This window comes from Megascapheus bottae, chromosome 21 (assembly GCF_031878675.1).
Source record: "Megascapheus bottae isolate mThoBot1 chromosome 21, mThoBot2.hap1, whole genome shotgun sequence".
In the NCBI taxonomy this organism is placed as follows: domain Eukaryota; kingdom Metazoa; phylum Chordata; class Mammalia; order Rodentia; family Geomyidae; genus Megascapheus; species Megascapheus bottae.
Genome location: NC_143529.1, coordinates 38,743,994 through 38,767,253, shown reverse-complemented (window position 1 = coordinate 38,767,253; position 23,260 = coordinate 38,743,994). Strand labels below are relative to the sequence as shown.

At 52.6% G+C, this 23,260-nt stretch overlaps 1 protein-coding gene and 1 non-coding gene across 7 annotated transcripts in view; one reads left to right on the top strand and one right to left on the bottom strand.

Annotated features, from left to right (window-relative positions):
- Positions 1-12,804: 12,804 nt before the first annotated feature.
- LOC150048995 (small nucleolar RNA SNORD22) lies at positions 12,805-12,930 on the bottom strand. Its single transcript, XR_016539181.1, has one exon. It is a non-coding gene; the product is annotated as a small nucleolar RNA SNORD22 (small nucleolar RNA).
- An 8,289-nt stretch (positions 12,931-21,219) lies between these two features.
- Hdac4 (histone deacetylase 4) overlaps positions 21,220-23,260 on the top strand; it is a 228,194-nt gene continuing 226,153 nt past the window's right edge. For 3 of the 6 annotated variants that reach the window (XM_090355168.1, XM_090355166.1, XM_090355163.1), the window contains exon 1: positions 21,848-21,961. The gene's annotated coding sequence lies outside the window, so the exon portion shown is untranslated. Of the gene's footprint in view, positions 21,289-21,519; positions 21,671-21,846; positions 21,962-23,260 lie in introns of those variants that run through there. The other 3 variants (XM_090355164.1, XM_090355165.1, XM_090355167.1) reach the window with 3 other exon arrangements.

Sequence of the window (23,260 nt, the reverse complement as noted above, 5' to 3'; positions counted from 1 at the left end):
GCTTTCACCCAGATGGTCTTTTGCCGATGCAGAAGAAGGGCTGGGATATAAAATTGTGTAATTGAGTCTTGCCAACTTGGGAGACAAAGATCAGAAGGGGTGCACAGACGGAGATTCTAGCACTTTCTATCTGGTTGACCTGTGTACATATGCTTTGTGTACTTTTCCATTTATATTTCACAGGGAGAAATGTTGAAAACACTGTACAGCATCCAAATAGTCTGGTCCTGGTCATGCAGCGGCAACACAAGTTTTGAAAAACACATCAGTGGGCCGGGAGTTTGGCCTAGTGGTTAAAGTGCTTGCCTAGCATGCATGAAGACCCGGGTTCGATTCCTCGGTACCACATACATAGAAAAAAGCCAGAAGTGGTGCTGTGGCTCAAGTGGTAGAGCCGTAGCCTTGAGAAAATCCAGGGACAGTGCTCAGGCCCTGAGCCCAAGCCCAGGACTGGCAAAAAAAAAAAAAAGAAAAACACATCAGTGCAGTAATAGGTTAATGGAGATAAGAGCACTGATGAATTGAAAACACATGTGCGTGATTGAAAACAAAAGTCTCAGTGAACTAAAAATAAAACATTTTTACTCAATAAAGAACATTTGCTTGATCTTTAAAAAAGAAAGAGAAAAAGAAAGGAGGCTACAGCAAAAGCTGTACTTAATATTGAAGCAGCAGAGATGTTTTGAAGTCAGAGAAAAGTCAGATATGCTCCTTGTCTTCTCTGCCATGCAGTGTTTTTTCCAGAAGTTTCAGACAATACAATGGTGAGTGAAAGGAAGGTAAAGAGTAAAATCCAAACAGAGGAAAAGGGTCATTTTTGCAGATACATGATTAACTCCATTAAAAAGCTTGAGGGGAGTGTAGTTTTGCCTGGATGCTCATATTGTGTGTGTGTGTGTGTGTGTGTGTGTGTGTGTGTGTGTGTGTGTGTGTGTGTGTGTGTGTATGTATGCCTCGCACACACCATGTACCCTATGGGGGACACTACAGAGGCTCATGGTCAAATGGGCATCTGGGAGGGGTAGAGCCTCTAGGGGGTGGGGCCCGGTGGGCGGTCCTTGGGCCACAGGGGTGTGTCTTCAAAGGAAATTGATCTCTTCCCCTCTCTGTCTCCTTCCTGGCTTGTTCCTGCTGCCCTCTGCAGAGACCCAGATCAACGGGGCCACTGAATCTTAGACTGGACCTCCAGAATCATGAGCTGCACAAACCCGAGCTCCTCCGACGCTGATTGTGTCAAATATTTTGCTGGAATTGCGGAGAGTGGCCTGGTCCAGTGGAGCTCCTAAGCAGGACAGACGGAAGGGCTCCGGCCCACACGCCAGCAGCATCTACCACCAGTGACTATTCAGGAGACAGTGATGTGCTGTGCTTCCCCGACATTCACACCCTGAGACCCACAGTCTAGTAAACTGCCCATTGAGAGTGAGCGTCACACAGAGGGAACCCAGAGCTTCCAGAAGCCAGGAGGCAAGTCCTTACCAGACACCTAGACAGGGACTCCAAGTGCCAGAGAAGCGAATTCTGAGAAGCGAATTCCAGGGCTGGCAAGTCATCAGTTACATTTGTTACAGCAACCGAAAGACATCTCACACACACACACACACACACACACACACACACACACACACACACACACACACACGCTTGCCTGAATTGCAATGCCGGTAACCAACCTGAGAGTGCATGCAGCAGGAAAAGCGCACCATCTCCTCACAGTGACAACCCCACAAACACCTGCAGAGCAGCGCAGGGCCCCTGGCTTCTCTAGAGACGGCGGGGAGAGCCAGACGGCGGCAGAACTTGAGGAAATAGCCGGGGGGGGGGGGGAGGAGATCACATTCCTGGATGAAAAGACTTGGATCAAACAGACATCCAGTCCTCTACACTAATCCATGAATTCAACAAGATTCTACCTGAAAGCCCACTAGACTTCACCCAGATGGGCAACCGTTCCCGACTTTTACCCCTGGGGAACGGCTGTGATTGGGTAGGGTGACTTGAACCGGGCCTGTGGGTGCAGACCACCGCAGGGAACGTGGTGTGGGCTCAGCCACAGCCCACCTGGGACTGCAGGACCAGGGCACACTTCACGCTCAGATGGGCGGAAGGCAGACAAGGCCGAGCCTCCTCTGGGAAGTGTAGACGTCCTGTGGTAGAAGCCCACCAGGCTTGTCACAGCCCAAGAGGACCTGGCATGCTGCCAGAGGAGGAGCATGCAGTAGGAAAGTGGGGTTCTTTCTGGAAGTTTCTTTGGCAATATGATAGGGAGCAGACCCCACCTGATGTAAGGGTGTGTGTGTGTGTGTGTGTGTGTGTGTGTGTGCGCGCGCGTGTGTGCCCCCCCTTCTCTCCCTCTGTGTCTTTCTCTGCCTCTCTGTCTGTCTCTGTTTCTCTGTCTCTCTCTTACACATACACACACACACACACACACGCGCGCGCGCGCATTCATAGATATGCTCACATGCCCAGATGTATAGCCCCATGATACAGCAAATTCATTAATATGCCTTCTTTTCACTATCCCAAGAGTTATTCTAGAGTTCCTTTTGCAAACAATTCTTTTGTTTCTGTTTGCTATTTTACGCGGGTAGTTCACCATCTCTGCCATTTTTCAGTGTGAGCTCTGTGACATTAAGCACACAGCACCACCTCCCATCTCCAGAGCATCTTCCGCTGGAATGCTGCTCGGCTCAGCACTGTCTCCCTCTGCCCCTGGGGGCCACAGCTCCCCACTCGGTCCCTATCAGCCGAGTCCCAGGAACCTCACACTCACAGCATCAGGCAGTACTTTTTCCTCTTGCATCTTATTTATTCCACTCACCTGTGGCAGGGGCAGAAGAGCCTTCATTTTTTGTTGTGGGCTGGACTGCCCTGGTCGTCCCCGTCGATGGCGGTCCTTGGTTGTTCTCAGTGGGTCTGCTGTGAGGGAACTGCTGGAGGCTGGCAGGCCCCCCCCCCCCCGCCACCTCCATTCTCGAGCGGTGCACACACAAGTGCAGCCGTGGCATTGTGGGGTCCTACATGGTGCCACACGGACGCACACGGCTCGGGCGCTCCTGTTTGGAGGGTGAGTCACGTTTCAGATGCACTGCTGACCCCACAGTGTGTCAGTTCTGTCAAGAGGGTTTGTGCTCCTCCGTGGTCTAAAGAGAATCCCAGTGCTCGTGAATGGCTGGGGAAAGGGTACGTTTTTCCGGATAGAAGTAAGGAAAGGAAGTGCTCAGGGCTCCTGCAGCTTTCCTCCTAGCAGTCATGGCTGCCTTTGCAGAGGGAGGGAGGACGCTGGGGGGGCACTCTCTACCCTGGAGGGGGTCAGGAGCCACGTGGCCGTGGCCACGTGCAGGCAATAGACTTGAGGGTCCAGGACGGCTGTGCCCTGCCTGGGCCCAGCCCCCCCATCCTGCCAGCCCCTCTCCTCCCCCACCAGTCCCCACGCCAGTACCCCACATGCCTGCTTCCTAGGGTCCTTAGAGAAGGACAGCCTTGCTGGAGAGGACACAAGATGTCTCGTGATGCCCATTTGCTCGGGGGCAGCTCAGCCACTTCTGGACCTGCAGTTGTTTCTCCATGGAACCCGCAGTGCCACACGAATCAAGAGTTAAGGGGAATTTTTAAAATTAAATCTGAAACCACAGGATATGTACAAGAGGGTGGTGATTGTGCCTGGGAGTTTTTATCAGTCACAGCTGTTCCATTATGTTTGTTTACTTTCGGATAGAAATGGGCCTTTGAAATATAGGACCAAAATAAACACACGGGCAGCTGTGGCGGGCCGGGCCGGGGAGCCAGTGAACGGCACAAGCCATGGGTCACGCGGGGCGGGGGGGGGGGGGCAGTGAACGGCACAAGCCATGGGTCACCGTTGCTCGTGTCAACAGGGGAGAGACAATCCTGACCCGAGACACTGAGAACCTCCTAGCAGAACCTGAGGGTGCCACACTTGTGGGAAAAGCCACGCTGTATTTTTTGAGCACACTGCACGTGCAGCTTGGCGTGGGCCCGGAGAATACCACGTGCAGGACATCAGCAATTTGTGTATGTTGGTGTTCGGTGAAGGTTCACAATCTGCCAGGTGCTTTACTCGGTGCTGAGAACCCAGGAAAAAGAAAGAAAGTCAGAGTTTCTCTCTCCTAGGAGAGAGGCAAAAGTGACAAGAAAATAGACAAGCGATATAATCCATGTAATCATTGATTCTGTTAAAATGTCAGCAATTAATTGTTAAATCTCACCAATCATGGGGGTATGAGCATATATAATTTGAACTAGGTTTAATAAACGGAAATATATTTTTGCAGACTCTTAATCATCTCTAACCCAAAGCCAGCAGAGGAGGCTGGACATACATCATGAAGACGGTATTTCAGGTCCCTTATGTCATATGTTTTAGGAAGTTAAGGCGAGTTCAGATCTGATATTGTTATTTCAAGGGGGAATGCTGAAAATAATTAAATGTGAAGGATTGGTGTTGTGTTCCAACCTGAGAAAATGGAATTACAATTTCTACTAGTGTTGTCCTTTTCTTGGTAACTGAAGCCACTCTGCAGATAAGGAACTACTTTAGAAGGCACGTTGGGTTAAAGAGTCTGCTCCAGGGTCTCCAGGAGCTCAGCGGTGCAATTGTTCTCTGAGGTAATAACCCAGAAATAAATGACTTTGTGTTTGCTTAGCATTTGTTCCCTGCAATACATGCAGGGAGCATGAAAGGACAGCGCATCAGCTAGCAGGAAGACGGAGGGGGGACTTCCCAGGAGCCCTTGTCTCCACGTGCCGATCTGGTTCTGCTGGAAGAGGGCAAATCGGGAGCCGTACAAACCAGGCATGTCCCAAAGAGGACTCACAAGACCCAAGAACACACCGGGCCTGGGACCTGCCTGCCCTGCAGGGGCGTTGCCAAGGGAATTGGTGACAAAACCACACCCAGAATTGAAGCCTGTTTAGAACCTGAACCTCCCTAGGTCTCTGTGTCCCCATGTCCCTGATCCCCGTATCCCCATGTCCCCGTGTCCCCAGGTCCTCGTGTCCCTGTGTCCCCGTGCCGGTAGGATTTACACCCAGTGTCCCCGGACACAGCTCTTCCTGTGTCCTCTTCCCACACAGTGTTGCTTAGGCTAGGGAAGGAGACTGCAGGGCTCTAGACCACCACGACAGCACCGTGTCAGCACGCGCTGACCGTACCTGCAAGTAATACTACAAGTAATACTCTATGATTAGTCATGCTGCCGTCTGCAAGGGACAGGTGGCAAACTTGAGCAGCTAGCTGCAGTGCACCGCGGTCCTTTCCTCACGAGCACAGAACATGTGGAGGGAGGTACCCGGCCCAAGGCTCTTACGGCCACCACTTCCTTGGCACCCGAGGAGGCCGAGTTTCTAGCTTCCCCAGCGAGGAGGTCTGAAGGCCTTCACAGCTGTTGCCTCCTGATTGTCTCAGGCTGCTGAAGCTCCAGCATCACAACCATGTTCTAGGTTTCTTGTTTGGTGTAAGTAGGGAAGGGCAAAGGGCAAGGGAGGCATGGCTTCTACGTGCATTGCCTTTTACGCAGAAAGGGAAGCCATGGGTCCCCAGCGGCCTACCTGACTCCCTTCCACTGGCCGTCCGTGTCGGCGCGGGGCGTCTGGCGGCTCCAGACACCAGCAGCCGGCCGGAACAGCGTGACTCAGGCAGTGGTAGGTGGTAGGAGCTGCAGGACCAGTGCACAGATCAGGACAAGCTGGCTTCTGTTACTAACCCAGCACGTGGGGAGGTGGGAGCAAGAGAGCCATCCCCCCCCCCCTTTTGCTCTGTCACCAGCCACACACGCAGTGCTTTTGTTCTCTTGAATGGCTCTGCAGGGTGCTAGTTGGGGCCAACTCTTGAGCAAGATGTAGGAACTGTGTGGAACCACAGGAGCCTGGGGCTGGAGGAAGCTCTGCCCACTAGATTCTCCTCAGGAAGGGAGCTGGAGCTGCTGGGAGAGGGGGGCAGCACGTAGATCTGGGGGTGTCCCCTGCTCCTCCCCATCCCTCCCTCCCCCCACCTCATTTCTCCCCCTTTCTCCCTCCTCTCTGTACACACACACACACACACACACACACTCACTCACACACACACCACCACCACCACCATCACCACCACCACCAAGAAAAGAGTTTAAGCCGGAATCTATCCCTCCTGGACACAAGGCCCAGGTCCTGGCTTCTCCACCAGCTTGGCACAGCCCCCCTCCCCTGTCCACACTGGGAATGCTTCTTGTCCTGGACAAGTCTTCCAGCCTCTGGCCTCCGAAGACCACCATTTCAGTCCTAATTCTCCTGTGAGCCTTGCTTGACAGCTCACAGAAACCCACGGGATCTGTCCTGGGCGGGTCCCTTAGCACAGCTGGCTGCTGGCTCAGCAGCTCTAGGGACTTTCAGACTCCCAGGCCTACCAGCCCCAGCTCTGGCAGAGGCACCGCGCGTGTGAGGCACGAGCTGGACGAAGCTGGAGATGTGGACAGCACGCAGCCTCCAGCCCGGGGCTGGCAGAGGCAGAATGCCCATGTGCAAACAGCCATCACCAGGGACAGGAAATGCGGAGTCTTCTAAGGAAATAGGAAGCTCACGCACGACAGGTGTGTCTGGCCATGGCGATGGTTTGGGGGAGAGGGCAGACAGAGCAGGGCAGATGGCCGGCACCCATTCCTCACCTTTGTCTTCCCCGAGCCATCTTGGGACTCCTTGGAGGTTGGGTCACAGCACCACTTCCTTTCTTAACCACCTTGGGCATTTTGAGTTGCCATGAGTGTCTGTCCTACAGATTGAAGAGAGCTCACAAAGCTCCAGGGCACCCGCTCCAGGACCAGCCACCTCCACAGCCGCCACAGCAGCCTCTGCAGCAGAAGGGACCTGCCCAGGCGTGGCTCCAGCCCTCCTCGGACACGGGTGTGGAAGGCTGCTCCATGTGGGGCTTGAGCTGCATCCACAAATGCCCTACCAGCCTGCTTTTCCTGCCAGTGGATCAACGTGTGGTCCAGGAGACCAACCCACCACTGGTGCCCCCAGGGCGGGCACTGGCTGGCCCTGGATGCCAGGGACCTGTGGTCTAGCTGGCGTTCCACAGGCCCCAGTCTGGCAAGCATGCCACTGTGAACTTGCAAGCCTATCTCCACTCTTCCTCCTCAGGAACGCTGATGACACACCTCCTGTGGCATGCCATGCCAGCTGGTCACTCAGTCCTGTGAGTGTACTTCCAGAATAAAGGCATTGAGAAAATCGGGGGCGGGGGGGAAGGGTCTGCCATCCCTCTGTCTGTCTCTACACCTTGAGGGGGGCCCAACTGGGGTCTGCTCCCTGTCTGGGAATGTGAATGGCTGTCAGGAGAAAAAGCTTCAGAGAAGCACAAAGGCAAATGACAAAACACACACTGTCGCCGGGATTTATAGAGAGCAGGGATTTATAGGCAAAACGTAGCTCTTCTCAGACACTTCAATAAAGATCTACAACCTGAACAAAAGGTAAGCATTTCACGGCATCTACGAAAGCCTGTGAAATTCATTTTTTTTTCTTTGCTAGCTTGTGCAGTCCGTGGCCTTCCCATTCAAGCTTGAATAATAGCACCGAATTGAGCTGTAAAAGCTTCCGAAGTTTGAAGCCTTTTGACAAGTTAATTTAGCAGTATGGTAAAAAGTTTTTTTCCCCCAAGACAGAATGAAGCCATCATCTCATGAATGCAGCCGTCAACCTCAGGAAAGAAAACACCATTAGGATTAGAAATGATGTGCTTTATGGAGATAGTTTGCGGTTTCGTGTAATCTACTATCAATATTTCAGGAGAAAGATGTTCTTCTCTCGTCAGTCAGCTGCAAGTCAATATCCCCACTTACAACCGACACCAGGGGCTGGATCACACACGTCTTGGGGGACCGGAAAAAGAACATTCTCTGTGCTGCAGGCCTTGTACAGTTCTTTGGGTTCTAATTGTGGGGTGTGTCTGTGTGGGGGTTACAAAGAAGTCTTTATTTTTCTAGGAAAAACAACAAGGAAAAGAAAAGCAGCAATATTTTTTCTGTCTCCCCCTACACACAGCTATCTTGTGCCCACACGTGAGCCAGCGCCAGGGCGGTGTTGCTTCATTCAAACGAAAGCAGGGCGAGCTCAGCGGCTGCCTGCCCTGGACTAACAGGTCCAGTGGAGGTTGTTGGTTGTTGTTTGTTTTTAAAGGCGGTTGAGTACCTGGCTCCTGTTTTCCCTCAGCAGGAGAAGAAAGGACGCAAAGGCTGTCTACCCACTTCCCTCAGTTTCTGGGCGTGGCTGGGAAGGGGGGATCTCACCTATAAATAGGATGAACGGTAAAGATCTGGCTTTGTCGTGATGGAGGGAAAAAAGCCAAGAAAAATTAATTATATCTAACAAAGAAATGCTGTGGATGCCATTTGGTCCTGTGCCCTGAATATCAATCTCCAAATGTTTCTCACTTGAATAGTTTAGCAGGGGGTGGGGGAATGAAACTGAAAACAACAACAACAAAGCAGATGCCCTATTGTGTTTATAGGGTTCTGGTTCCTTAGTCCATGACATTTGGGGACAGTGGATTCAGTCTAAGGGAGGAGAGCCAGGGATGGAGACCGCACAGAGTCCTCTCCAGGAAGTCGTCCTCCCCGGGAAGGCAGGACCTCTGCAGGACGAGGGGAGTCCCCCCTGGGAAGCTTGGCTCTGCCAGACCTCGAGCTCTGCCCCAGTGGGCCTCCCGTAGGCCTGTCTGCACACTGGACGCTGGGTTGTGTTGGGGGGGGGGGGTAAAGTAGTCTAGACCTGCCTTAGGTGGTTCCTGTCCCTTGGCTTCTCAAAGTCTCCTGGTTCTTCTCCATCTTTGGAGCCCCTGTGTCACACAGGGGCTGAGGGAAGGACCTAGCTTGGGCTACCTCAGTACATTTGCACAGGGCAACAGCTTCATGTCTGATCATGTGGGAGCTTTTAATCAAGATAATTATAAGCTATGGCACTATTTGGGGGGGGTTAAATGTAAAAAAAAAAAAAAGAAAAGAGTCCCAGAATAATTAGTATTATTTCCACTTAAAAGTAAAATCCTGATGAAACCCCACATTGAATAGCAAGTTCCTTCCTTCTAAGCAAAAGTAATCCAAAGCACTGTGGCCACTGAAAAGGAAACTATTTTCCTGCATTTACATATTCATTTGATTCATCAGCATGATATTTTGGAATTTCTTTTGTGTCTTAGAAACCACTCGTCAGTGGAAATGTAGTTTGATTTTTGTAGAAGGGTTGACTCCAGTAGCATCCATAGAGCTGGGTTTTGGTTTTTTTTTTCCTTTCCTTTCTTCTTCTTTCTTGTCTTTCTTTCTTCCTTTTTTTTTGAGAGTGAAGGGGTGTACTGGGGCTGGAGTTCAGGGCCCGGGCTCTGTCCTTAGCTTCCACTCAAGGCTGTTGCAACTTGAGCCATAGCTCCACTTCTAGCTTTTTGGAGGTAAAAGATAAAAAGAGATGTGCATCTTTTAACTTTTACAATCCAAAAGACTCCCTAGGATATGAGTCAAGGGCTTTGAACGGGAATCCTAGCTCTTCCCAGCTCTTCCCAGCTGTGAACCCCAGTGCCTGGTTCAGAGCTGGATTCCAAGGCCCACAGTCAGAGGAGTGTTGAGTTTCAGTTAGGCCACTGGCCATGTTTCCGTACAGGGTGAAGAAGAATGCTCGGGTTTTCACCTTTCTGAGTCTCAGAACTGATGTCCATTCCGTGTATATTTATTTGTTGACTGCTGTGAGCTGTGTACCAGCCAAGGGGACGTCGTGGGCCTCACGCCCATGGCAGAGGTAGGTACTGGGTGGAAAGCATTCGGTGGCTAAATATTTGTAAAACCCTGACAAAGAAAGGCTGTTCTTTGAGCTGTCCTCCATAACGTTGTGCTGTTTGTATACATGTATGCTGTTTTCTGCATCAGCATTAGCTACTTCAAGCATACAGAAAACTAGCAGGAGTAACAGTGAGTACACACACACTCATGCATCTTGCGTGGGTCATAAGGGGTCATTCTTTGAGGTTGCACACTGTTCCATCGACGGGAGGTTCCTACCGTCTCGGGGCACTCACTCTGTCATTTCCAGCTGGTTGTGAACAGAGTTGCTCCAAACATTCTATGTGCTTTGTATGCAAGCATTAGAAGTTTGTGTTTCTCTGGGGAGACTACTGAGCAGTTAGATCCCCGGGTCGTATGCTGGGCTGTGTGTGTTTGGTGGTATTTTATTATTATTATTTTATTATTATTATTATTATTATTATTATTATCATTATTATTTAGTTGTTGGATTATTTTTTCATGGCTGGGAATAGGAGCCAGGACAGTGTGCTCAGCAAACAAGTATTCTACCTTTGAAACATAATCCCCAGCCCTGTATATGTTGATATTGGAAACAAACAACAAACAACTGTATGACACCAAACCAAAACACCTGTGTCTGAGAGTGGCTGGCTGAACCACTGGAAGCCCCGCAGAAAGGTCACAATCTCTCTGCCCCCTTGTCAACACACAGGGCCTTCACTGTTCCTGTGAGCCACTCCAGAAAGGAGTGGCAGCTGGTTGGTTCTGACTTTAATTTGCATTTCCTGAAGGACTCTGGATGGTACACTATGAAGTTCCTTGGCAAAACCTTTCTGGTTTGCGCCTTCCGAGCTCTCTGTAAAATCCTTCACTGGGTCCCTCAGGGCCTTTCAAATACCTCAGGTGTTTCTCTTCCCACACCAAGTGTAGGTCTGATGTGAGGCCGCAATGCTACTTGTCTTTTCAGTGGGGTTCCCTGGTGTCCAAGCCTCACCTCCACACTACAGAGACTCCATCCCTGCCATCAACTCTTTTTGCGAAGGGACGTGCTAGGCCACTCTCTCTCTCTCAGTGCCACTTTATGGCTAAATTTCTAAGATTTAAAATGGATTTTTTTCTTTTTGTGTCAATAATGGAGCTTGAGTTCAAGGCCTTTTCCATTCGAGGCTGGGCTCTTACTGCTTGAGCCACAGCTTCATTTCTGGTTGTTTGGAAGTTAACTAGAGATCAGTCTCATGGGCTTTTCTGCCGAGGCTGCCTTCAAACCAACCTCTCCAGACCTTGTCTCTGGAGTATCGAGGACTGCGGATGTGAGCCCCTGGGCCCCAGCTTAGATTGGACCTTGACATCTCATAAGGACACCTTTCCCGTGTTATTTACCAAAATTGTCCAATCTCTTTTCAAAAGTAACTGGTCAACATTTCCACTGGAGTGTTAAAATGCATCAAAGAAAACAACCATGTTCTCAATGTCTAGTCTTTCCCTTGCTGGACATTTGTGTTCAGTTAATTGAATTCAAGATGTCACCAAGCAAAAGATATCTAATTACCCCATGTGTTTTCAGGAAAGAAAAAATTCTGCCAGCTGATTTATGGCAAAAAGCCAAGGCCCAGCTAATTTCAAGTCATATTTGATTTCTGAGATGTGAAAAGTAGTTTTTTAAAGCATGCGTCAGAATTGATGGGATTCGGTGACTATTCCCAGTTAATTTGTGTCCTCTCAAAGTCAAATCCATAATTTTCTCCATAAATACACAACAGTTTTTTGGCATAGCCCTTCATATCAGAAAATTTTTGCATTATAAGCAGTAGATTCTTTTCAGTTCTGAGTATTCCTTAATGCATGTAGTAACACAATGAATCTTAACATCTGGTTCTTACATCCAGAAATCCTGCTTAGCCTTCTTACCTTTTGTCAGTTCTAATGGCTTGTCCTGGGTTTCCTTGGAGCTGTGTCGGTCATTGATTTCTGTCCCGACCGCGTTACAGAAAGTGACTGTGTGGCTTCAGTTCTTTCACAGCATGGGGGATTTGGCTTTGTGTCCTAGCATGTGGCCATCGCCAGTGTTGTACACGTTCCATTTCTGCCTGAAAACACTGTGCTTCCCACTGCTGGAGGGGTAGCTCAGGATTAGCTTCTACCTAGCAAGTACAGGGTCTTGGGTTCAAAACCATATACTTAAAAACAAAAGAAAGCACTTCCTGGCTGGGCTAGCTACTCAGGAGGCCAAGATCGCAGGATCGTGGTTCAAAGCCACCATGGGCAGCAATTAACCACCAGACAACGGGCAGTTGTGCTGTGGCTCAACGTGGTAGAGCATTAGTCTGGGCTGACAGACTGGGGCTGGCTCCCTGCCCCGAGTACAACCCCCACAACCAAAGACGATGCCCACAACGAAGTGCCTGCTAGTTTAGGGTTCAAGGAGTGTAGGATGGATATTCTTTCTGTATATACACTAATGTGTGCCTACTGATTTTATTATTCACATCGTGCACGTCAGTTGTAAGAAGAATAGTATTCTCTATTATTATCTGTTTAAACATTTCTCCTTGGAACTTTCCAAGTTTTGTTTTAGATTGTTTTGAGGCTAAATTATTAGATGCATAAAGTAGCTGTTCCTTCCCAGTGGGGCACCCTTTTTACCCTGAAATAGTGGCTCCTGGATTGCTAGGAATTCTTTCTTTCCTTAGAATTTTTGATCTCCCATCAATGGAGACTTTTGATTCTTTTTGGTGGAAACACTATTTTCTGTCCCCTTTGCCTTTCCATGTCCTCTTGTGAAGTAATATCATTTATTTATTTTTAAACCCAACCTTACAAACTATTTTTTCACAATAAAAAGCAGATTTATTAGGAAAATGGAAATGACAGAGCAAATTGAAACTGGATTGTAGAAGGGCCTGAAATTTCCCTTCCATATTCTCTAAAGCTTGAGGCTCTACTGAGAGAAAAGAAGAGTACGTCAGAAAACACCGTTAAGCTCCATCTCCAGCTCTTCCCCCCGTTGCAGGTTCTGGTCCCTTAAGAGGGAGTTCCTTCTGGAACAATTTCTCCTTGTCCTTAGCCAGCCCCAGTGGGTTGACCCTTACGGGCTCTAAGGGGAGGACAGGAAGCAGGCCATGTTCGTGTTTCTTCATTGGGAAGGCTTACATTAACTTGTAAGTTTAGTCCATTTATATCTAGTGTAGTACACTAACATACACTGATACATTTGAAAATGAATCCCGAATTTTGTCTTGGCTTTTCTGTTGACCTATTCTTTTATTTTCTATGTGACTTATACACCCCCTTTCCTTTTTCCTCACTACTACTACTCTTCTTCTTCTTCTTCTTCTTCCTCCACCCCCTCCCCTTCTTTTCCTCCTCCTCCTCCTCCTTCTATGATGCTGCTGCTCTGGAAGTTGTTTATATATATTTAAAGTTTTTTTTATATATATTCTTTGAAAGTGTGCATAGGCACTTTTTACTTGGCAAACATAAGCTAATCCTCCAGCAATGTTAGGAACTCGAAACGCTCAGGCTTCCGTCCCCCTCAGGCCTTGTGAGCTCGACTTGGCCATTACACACCAGAAAGCCTCGGCCCTTATTGTCCATCCTGTCCCGGATTGGACTTACTCACACAGTTTTTCTTGCAGGTGATCAGCTGCTTTGGTCTAGAGAGGAGTTAGGAGAGCAGAGGTTGGAAGAGCAGAGGTTATTTCAGGGCTTTTACCCTTGACCTTTTCAATCACGGAGGAAGCCTGCTCTCCATCAGTGAGGCCCTGCCGTCTGCTAAGTACAGCCACCACAAGCTGAAGCATTCATGTGTGCAAAGAATTCTGCACCCCTACACTACAAAATGCACATGGGCCCTCACAAACCCTGACCATACACACACATTCTGTGGCTGGAAAATGGACTGTACATCCAATTGCTGTGCTGGAGGCCTAGTTCCTGGCATCGAAGGTGGTTAGGTTACAGAGGTCGACATCTTTAAGGGACTAAGAGGGTTCTCCTGGCAGTTGATTAGTTATCCCGAGAATGAGTTGTTAAAATTTGAGTCTGGCTATGTGCCCATGGCTTACGCCTGTAATCTTGTCTACTCAGGAGCCTGAGATCTGAGGATCATGGTTCAAAGCCAGCCCTGCCAGGACAGTCTGGGAGAATCTTATCTAACTGACCTCTAAGAAGCTGAAAGTGGAGCTACGGCTCAAGTGGTAGGATATTAGCCTTGAGACAAAGGCTAAGGGACACCACTCAGGCCCTAAGTTCGAAGACAAGACACACACACACATACACACACACACACACACACGCACGCACGCACGCACGACAGATAGGTAGATAGACACAGAGTGAGTAGCCTGGCAATCACTCCTCCCTCTCTTTTCTTTTTTTTTTTTTTTTTTGTTTTGCCAGTCCTGGGCTTGAGCTCAGGGCCTGAGCACTGTCCTTGGACTTTCTCAAGGCTAGAGCTCTACCACGTGAGCCTCAGCACCACTTCCGGCCTTTTTCTATGTATGTGGGGTACCGAGGGATTGAACCCGGGTCTTTGTGCATGCTAGGCAAGCACTCCACCACTAGGCCACACTCCTGGCCCCTCCTCCCTCTCTTGCACATTCACTCTTGGAACACGTTCCCTTGTTCTTACACTTTCTTATTCTCCAGTGCAAGGAGCACCACTAGGAGGCAAACTGATATAATTGACAGTTTCTTGGTTTTGGCCTCCAGAAACTGTGAGCTAAATAAATGGCTCCCAGGCCTGAAGAAAGCAGACACGTCCACACTAGGGGCTGGAGAAATGCTTGCCGGGGAGTGTGCAGAGTACGCCCCGGGCCTGTGTGACACCATTCCCAGCGGGCCCCAGGTTCCCTGTGGTGAGAGTGGCAGAGTCGATCCTCCTGAACCAGGGAGGACCAGGGGTTTTTGCTGCCCATTCGCTCTGCTCCTGAGCCTGAGGATCCGCATGGCACGAGACAGGGAGCAGGAGAAAACCATGCATGTTTATTTACTGCAAGATTTAGATAACCCAGTCAATTGGCTGGTCCTAAATGCTTTTGTACTCACTTGTGTAGCCGAGGCAACTGCAGGACAGAGCTGGTTTAGCAGAGGCTGTTTGCACAGTTGTCCAGCTGTGACTTTCCACCAAAGAATGTTTCTTTTCTGCTAGTCCGGGTGGAGGGGGTGGGGGGGGAGGGTGTCAGTCATGTGGCAGACATTATCTCCTGTTTACAGGAAGAAAATTCGAGGTCAGAATGCCTTTCTTGCATCTGCTGGGTGCCTTTAGGGCAAAATGACTCTAATGCTAAAGTGCCATAATTTGGGGACTCTTCATCCTTTGTATACCTGAGGATTTGCAGATATCCCAGGATATCAGTGGACTCTGGGCTCATCCAAGTGGAGTTGTCCCGGATGGGCCTCACCTAATCAGGTGATCTCTTAAGAGAAGCCAGAGAGAGGTTAAGAGGAAGTAATTCTCCTGTGGGCTTGGAATGGTGCTGTTTGCCTAGCAGCCGAGAATGGGCAGGGCCTCTGAGAGCTCAGAAAGGCTGGGCTGAGCGCAGAAGAGAGAGGGAGCAGACTTTGGTTCTACAACCACAAGGAGCAGGATTCTACCACCCACCAGAGGACTCAGAAGAGGTCATGAGCCTCAGAGGAGCCAGCCCCCTGGGTGATGGTTTCTGCCTGGAGAACCTTCATGCGATAGATCCAGTGTGGACCTCACCCACACAGAGATTGGAAACACATGTTGTTTGAAGCTGCGAAGTTCATGGTAACTGTTATGCAGCCACAGTAGCTGACATATGTGTCCCTGCCCTGCGTGCTCTTCTCTTCACAGGTCAGCAAGGGGCATCCTGGCGTCAGGGTCAGCCCAGCCTGGGTTCAGTTCTCCCGTCTCAGGCAGGGAGGTGGCCGGATGTATCTTGGTGAAGGAAGGAAAGGAGCTGCTCAATGACCCTGCCATGTGGCAAAGCTGGGGACCGTCCTTCCTTCCTTCTTCTTGTGAGGGACTTTCGGTGGTGAAGTCTCCAGCCTGTACCTGGCAATGCTGTGCTACTTCCTTTCTATGGAGCCAAACTTACTTGCAGTGTTCTTTCCAGGTGACCTGGCTTTGTTGTTGCTGTTTATTTTTCAGCAGGCTAAGGAAGTTTTCTTTCAGCCACAGACTGTGACCCGTGTCTCCTGTGGTTGCTGAGAAGAAATGATGGTCATTCTTATCCTCACTCCATAGGTGACAGCTGCCATTAGGTGACAGCTGCCATTTCTTTCTGGTTGCTCTTAGGGAAGTGTCATGGGCAGGGTGCTGTACTAGTTTCTGCTCATTCCCAGGACTGTGGCTTCCTGGACCCCAGCTGCTCCCCCAACCAACTCCCGTGGTACTGTTTCCCTTCTCTTCTTCTATGGGGTGTCTTGCTTTAGATCAGATAGCCCTGAGCCAAGTTTGTGATAGGGAGTCCCATGCTAATGACAAATTGAAGGGGACTCACAAGACGTGGATAGAAGCAAGGGTGGGGGGGGCGGGGCAGGGAATGGAGCAAAGTTTCTCACCTAGCTGTTGCAACTGAGGTGGTTTTCTCAGACCACAGACATTCCTCTGGAGAAGGACAAGGTGCTCAGACCTTGCATTTCACCGTGCCAGGGGAGAAGAGCAGTGCAGATGGGACTGCCAGCTCTCTGATCCTCTGGTTTGTGCATGGATGATTTCCTCAGATTGATCTTCCAGTTGCTAACAGCATCTTCTAATATGATTTTTTAAAAATTTTTTTTTGGTCGTGGTACTTGAACTCTGGGCCTGGGCGCTGTCCCTGAGCTTTTCAGCTCAAGGCTACCTCCATACCCCTGGAGCCACAACGCCACTTCTGTTTTTTTAGTGGTTCAGTGGAGGTAAGAGTCTCATGGACGTTAGTGCCTGGGGTGACTTTGAACCTCGATCCTCAGATCTCAGCCTCCTGAGTAGCTAGGATTATAGGCGTGAGCCACCATACCTGGATTCCCACTGAATTTTTTTATTTTCATACCTCGAAGTTTTATTTAGTTCTCTTTAAAGAGTTGGCTGTTCTTTTTCTTAGTGTCTTCTTCTTTGGTTACATAGTCAATATGGCATCCTTAACTTCTTTAGTAATTTCTAGCACATTTATTTTTAAGCTCTCTTTTAGTCCCCCAGTGTCTTGGGCGAGGGGTATAGTCCTGGTCTTTATTTATCTCCTGGCTCCTGCTCAGGGTGAATCATTTCCTAGGGCTCTTACACACTTTATATAAATTCCACACTCTATCTAAAGCCTTGGGTCGGATGGTTTTGGGTTATGAGTTTATTTTGAGTGAGGCTCCATTTCTGTGAACCTGGGTTTCCAACTGTGTCTTTCTCCATCGCCTGCCCTTTTTGTCCCACCGGCCTGGGCCACAGCGTGCATCCCGTCACCCCGCCTAGTACCCTTGGGGTCCTCGTTCCTCTGCCCTCCATCCCTAACGTCACTCCTGCATCTATCTAGCCATTCGAGTGCTTAGCAGCTGGGATCCTAAATGCTGCCCCCATCCCCAAATGACTCTGAGCCAGACACCACATCTGTTACTCTGGCTGGCCTTTAACTCAGCCACCCTCTGCGCATCCCTGCTCATTGCAAGCCCCTGCCCCAGTGCCTGGCTTATTGTAAGTGCGCTATTCAGAGGTAAGTGGCGTTGGGCCTGGTCATATGTTCTTGGACCCTGTGTGAGTTCACTCAGCGTAAATATATATATATATAGTTCTTCCCCCAGAAATGAAGTCTATGGCATAGGCTCCTGGTGGGTGCAGGGAGGGGAGGCAGGGGGGGGAGGCGAGGGTTTCTCTCTCTTCCAGGCCAGGCTCCAAGACTTTGAAGGGAGGGTATCACATTCACCTGGTCTTGACACCACTTCCAGGTTCTTGTTCTCAGGCCTGTCCCCCTAGAGCAGACTGCACCACTGTTCTGTGTTTGGTCTGTAGGGCTAGGGGGTGGCAGTGGGGGGGGGGGTCAGTAGGCTGGCACGGACCCGAGGGTGCTGGAGGTATGAATTGTGGCCAGAGGCAGGGAAGACGAGCCGGCGGCCAGGCCCCATGCTGGAGTAGAACGTGGTCATGGAAGCATGCTCGGTTTCGTGTTACAGTGGCCGTGTGTCCCCACAGGAGGAACATGCCTATTCCATGTTTTGTTCAGTAAGTTTCCAGACATACAGTGTTCACACCTCCACTTCCCTTCCACCCGATCCGAGGCTGGAGGTGGCTGGGCTTCCGCCTTGTCCTCAGACAAGGCACCTCTCCCTCCAGGCTGTGCCAGGTAAGACCGCCTTGCCTGGAGGGGCGCTGTAACCGCTTCATTGGCACACACATTGGCCTGTGCAGATGGCCAGTGAGCAGCCTTGCAGCTGGGCTCTGGCTGGGCACCTCGTTCTGGATGCCCCTGTCGATGAGTGTTGGGGACTCCCTGGGAACTGATGCCCATCCCAGCTAGGCAGGCGGGACACAGACCCATGGGGCCAGCTTTGCCCAAGAGACCAGAGCCCCGCCCATTCCTCAGGAAAGACTGCTATTGGGCAGAGTCCTCGTCCCCAGTCCCCTCCCCTGCTTCCTGGGATGTTTGTATAACATCTCTGGGGACCTAGACCAAGGCACAAGGCAATCAAGTTCCTTAAAAACCAAACACGTGGAAACATGTCTCCTCCCTTGCTAGTCAGTCACTCAGCTCCTTGCTCCCACAGGCTCTGGACTCTAGTCTCCCTTTGCCTCCCTTCTTCCTCCTGCTGTCCTCTGTCTTCCAGGGATTTGGGTTCCTTTCTCTCCACCCGCTGCCTGCTCCCTTCCCAGCCTCACCTACTCTGTGACTTTATTACTCCTCAGCTTACAAACTCAGTATGTTTTATAATAAAATATAGCAAATTAAGAGGAAAAATAATAGCTCTTGTTGGGCTCTGACCAATTAAAGTCATATGTCCAGCTATCATCAGTGGACCAAAGCTGAAATCTGGCCAGAGGAGCTAGGTGAGATTTCAAAAGCAACCACTTGGTTGGTTTCTGACTATTCCATGATTTGGTTAAACTCTCCTACTCAAGGGCACATTTGAGGCTAGAGGACAGAGGGACAGGAGCCGAAGCTGAGAGGCTCAGGATGTTTGCTAGCTCTAGTAGCCACTGCTTTCCCTCTGGTCTACCTTCTAGTCCACCCTCTGCCCACTCAACCCTGCAGAGATGCAGAGAGCTATTTGTCCAGTCTTGTGCTTATCCTTACTGACTGGTGCTGAAGTTTCATGTTACTGGAGTCAGTGTGTCTCATTTGTCTCTGATTTATTATGCTTCCAGCATTCATCTGTGATGATTAACTCTACTTTTTTGCATTCACTTTGGAATGTCCACTTCCCTGCTGATTATTCCCCCCCATTTATTTTTATTTTTTTTGCCAGTCCTGGGCCTTGAACTCAGGGCCTGAGCACTGTACTTTGGCTTTCTCAAAGCTGGAGCTCTACTACTTGAACCACAGCACTACTTTTGGCTTTTTTTTTTTTTTTCTATGTGTATGGTACCAAGGAATCAAACCTGGGTCTTTGTGCATGCTAGGCAAGCACTCTACCACTAGGCCAAACTCCTGGCCCTATTCCCCAAAATTTAACACTGCCAAATAACAGACTTTCCCTTTATAAGTGTTGATACTCCTTAATTCTATAGAAATACTCAAGCTTTTTCTTAATTCTCTTTAAACTCTTAGATCTTTATGCCACTTGAAGAGGTAGAAATATATGTTGAATCCTTGAGCTGAAGAGCTCAGGGACTGCCCAGGCTGAGTTCAAGCCCCATGACCCACCAAAAAAAAAAAAAAAAAGTATGCTTAATTTTTTCAGATGATTAGCAAGCTGTCTTCTGCATAACTTTCTCAGTGACTTGAAAAGCCACCTTTATTACCTTTCAAGTCCTCCTTACAGGGGTGATTTTAAAAATACTTAAGTTGGTGAGGTGCAGGCCCTGACCAGCCTGGAAGGCTGCCTACCTGCAACAGCACCCGCTACCTGGGTGTGAGCAGAGCTCAGACATGTGGCTGGGGCTGTTGCTTTACTTCCTATCATTTCCCACCAGTTGAGGCCAGTGTCATGGTTTCATTACAAAGCTTAGACAATGTTTTATTTTTTTTTCAAGGGGCAGTTTCTCCATTACTTTAATTGTTCTCAGATGTTTTTCCTTCCCGATGAAGTATTCAAGGAAGAAGTTTTGTGTTGCATTTAGGTACTGGAGGTATTTCCTGGTTGATGTTTTTCGGCATTTCCTACCAAATGTTCTGATGCATTAGGCCAGTGCCTGTCACATATTTAATTCCCAATAGATTCCAACCATCGAAAGCTGCTAGTGTATCTCGAGGCGTTTTTGTGCTCCGGGGATCTGACCCAGACAAGCCTTGTGTGTTCCAGGGAAATTCTCTAGCACAGAGCTACACTGATAGTCTGAAAGTCATCTTCGGAAATGTATGTTATAACTGGACCTGTTGCTGGAATTCTACTAATTCTGGACTTGGTTTTGACTTTTTGAGCTGAATTCACTTGGGATCCAGGCGCTGTCTTTCCTTCTTTCTAACACTAGGACTCATTTTCTGTGCGGCTGGGTCTCTCGCACGTCCTCTGTGGACGCTTCCTTCTCTCGGGCTTGGTTTGTCGCTGGAGGCCTCGGCATTCTGCGCACGTCTGCACGGGCAGTGTGTGTGTGCCCCTTCCTGACGAGAGGCCAGCCAGCCCATCCTGTCCGGAGGGCGCCACGACTCTGGCCGGTCGGCCCTCCGGGTGGGCTCTTCACAGGCACTCCGCCCTCCCTCCGCCCAGCCAGCTCCGCGCCGGCCCCGGGCTCCCTCCAGGCTGGCGCGCCGGGGCCGCTCCCCACCTCCGGTCTCTCCGATTCCCCGGCCGGTCGGCTGCCGCGGCGGACAGAGCCGAGCCCAGGTCGTCCCCCGCGCCCTCCCGGGCGGCGCGGTCCAGCTCGGGCGGGGGGCGCTGTCCTCGGGCCCCCGCTCCGCGCCTCAACTTCTGGCCGTCAACTGGGGCCTCCCCGTCCCGTGGGCTCCACGTGTCGGCGAGGGCTTCCTGACCTCCACGAGGTAATGAGCCCCCGGTCACCCTGCTGCTGCTTCCCTCGGGAGGCTCTGCCCGGCCTGTCCCCGCGGGGTGCGGAGCGGCCCGGCCCCCGGCCCGGCGCCCAGCGCCGCGACCCCGGCAGCGCGCCCGCCTCGGGCCAGGGCGGAGCCCGCCGCGCCTGCGCACTCGCCGCGGCGTCCTCGCACACGGCCCACGTGACCCTCGCGCAGCCCAAGATGGAGGCCGTGGCCAGGCCTGGTCCGACTCCCGCCTCAGCCTACAGCCTTCCGCGCCTCTTCGGAGCCCGGGGCGGACGCGCAGGCACGCAGTTATGACCGCAGCCAACCCCTCGGGCTGCCGAGCGGGGCTGGCCTCAGCTCCCAGCCGGCCTCCGCCCCGGTTCCCTTCGCTTTCTTCACCGTGAAGCTCCGGGCGCTGGTGCCTGGAGAGTCCTCCGGTACGCCCCGCCTTAAAATTGACAGCACCGGGAGCCAATGGGGTTCGGAGCTCGTGCGTGTAGGCGGTCAGAGGAGGAGCCTTCAGCGGCGCTGAGAGCGTCGCGCCAGCGGTTGGGCCACTGTGGGGGTGGGATTAAGCCCTATAGGCCAATAGAAGGGCGTTCGGACGTCTGGGGGCGGGGCCGAGCCGTAATTGACGCGCTCTTCATTAGAAACCGGGCGGAGGGCGGAGCCTGCGAGGGGAGGTGACGCAAGGCCCTCATGGCCAATGGCTGGAGAGCCGCCGGCGGGGAAGGCGGGGCCCGGGCGGCTGACAGGCGTCGGGCGCGGCCTATCCCCGAGCGGCTCGGCGCTGGAGGGGGAGCAGCATCATGGTTCAACGTGGGTCAATTTTTTGTGAATGAGGAGGGGAGGTTGTGGGGCCGTCGCCGCGGAGCACCGTCCCCGCCGCCGCCCGAGCTCGAGCCCGCGCGCCCGCCCGCGCCGCCGCCGCCGCCGCCGCCGCCGCCGCCGCGCCGCCTCACGCTCGGCCCGCTCCGGGCGGCCGCTGTCGCCGTCGCCGCCAGAGCCCGCCCGCTCGCCCGCCCGCCGGCGGTGGCGGCGCAGGCTGAGGAGATGCGGCTCGCAGCGCCCGGGCAGGGCTAGGCGCGGCCCGCCGCCGCCGCCGCCGCGGTAAGCCAGCCGGCCGCGGGCATTGTCCGCCCCGCGCCCAGGCCGCGGGCGGCAGGTGGACGCCGCGGCCCCGCCGAGGCCGTCCGGGCCCCGGCCGCGCCTCCCGCGGGCGGCCTGCGCGGGCCGCGCGGGCGGGCAGGTGGGCGCGGGCGGGCGGGCGGGGCGGGGGCGCCGGCCGCGCCGTTTATGTAACTTTGTCAGACGCCGTGAGTTTGCAGAAAACGCCCCTCCCGCGGCGTGGGGCGGGGTGGGCCGGCCGGGCCGGGTGGGCCGGGTGGGGCGGGCGGGGCGGGGGCCGGGGCCGGGGCCGGGGCCGGGGCCGGGGCCGCTGCCGGGCCACGCCGGGCCCAGCCGGGGCGCCGCGTCCGCGCCCGCCGCACCTCGGGAATTGGAATAACTTGTCACCGCCGCGTTTCCGTCCCGGCGTGCGGCACGGGGACCCGCGGTGACACAGTTCTCCGGGGAAGCGCTGCGGAGGGTCAACTTCGGGCATCTTAGAACCGAATCCTAATGCGCTCCTGCAGGGACCCCACCTCATGGCTGGGCCCGGCTCGGGCGGGCGGGAGGCCTGCGCCGCCCCGCGCCGCCCCGCCGCCCGGTCCCGCCGCCCCCCAGTCCCGGGCCGGGGGGCGACCCGTACACATCCCCCGACTCCGGGGAGACCCGTACACCGCCCCCGACTCCGGGGAGACCCGTACACCGCCCCCGACTCCGGGGAGACCCGTACACCGCCCCCCGACTCCGGGGAGACCCGTACACCGCCCCCGACTCCGGGGGGACCCGTACACCGCCCCCCGACTCCGGGGAGACCCGTACACCGCCCCCCGACTCCGGGGAGACCCGTACACCGCCCCCCGACTCCGGGGGAACCCGTACACCGCCCCCCGACTCCGAGGGGACCCGTACACCGGCCCCCGACTCCGGGGGGACCCGTACACCGCCCCCCACTCCGGGGAGACCCGTACACCGCCCCCGGGCCCGCGCCCGGCCGGCCGCGGTGCGGGGATGCTGGCGGGGCGGGCGGCGTGCACCTTGACCCGGTTTCGGTTTTTCTTGGGTGATGGAGGTCGTGCTTGCCCGGAGTTTTCATTGCTTCTGATCATTCCTGGCATTATTTCTGGAGCGGCCTAATGAAAGCTGGCGGTGGTGTCAGAATCCAGCCGGGAGAGGTTGGTGGTGTTGGCGGCCGCGGCGGTGTGGTTGTAAGAGGCAGGGTGGCTGAATTAAGACAACTCAGCTGCTTGTACACAAATATACTGTACAGCAGTTACGAGGCAACAAAAGTTATTGCAGAAATTT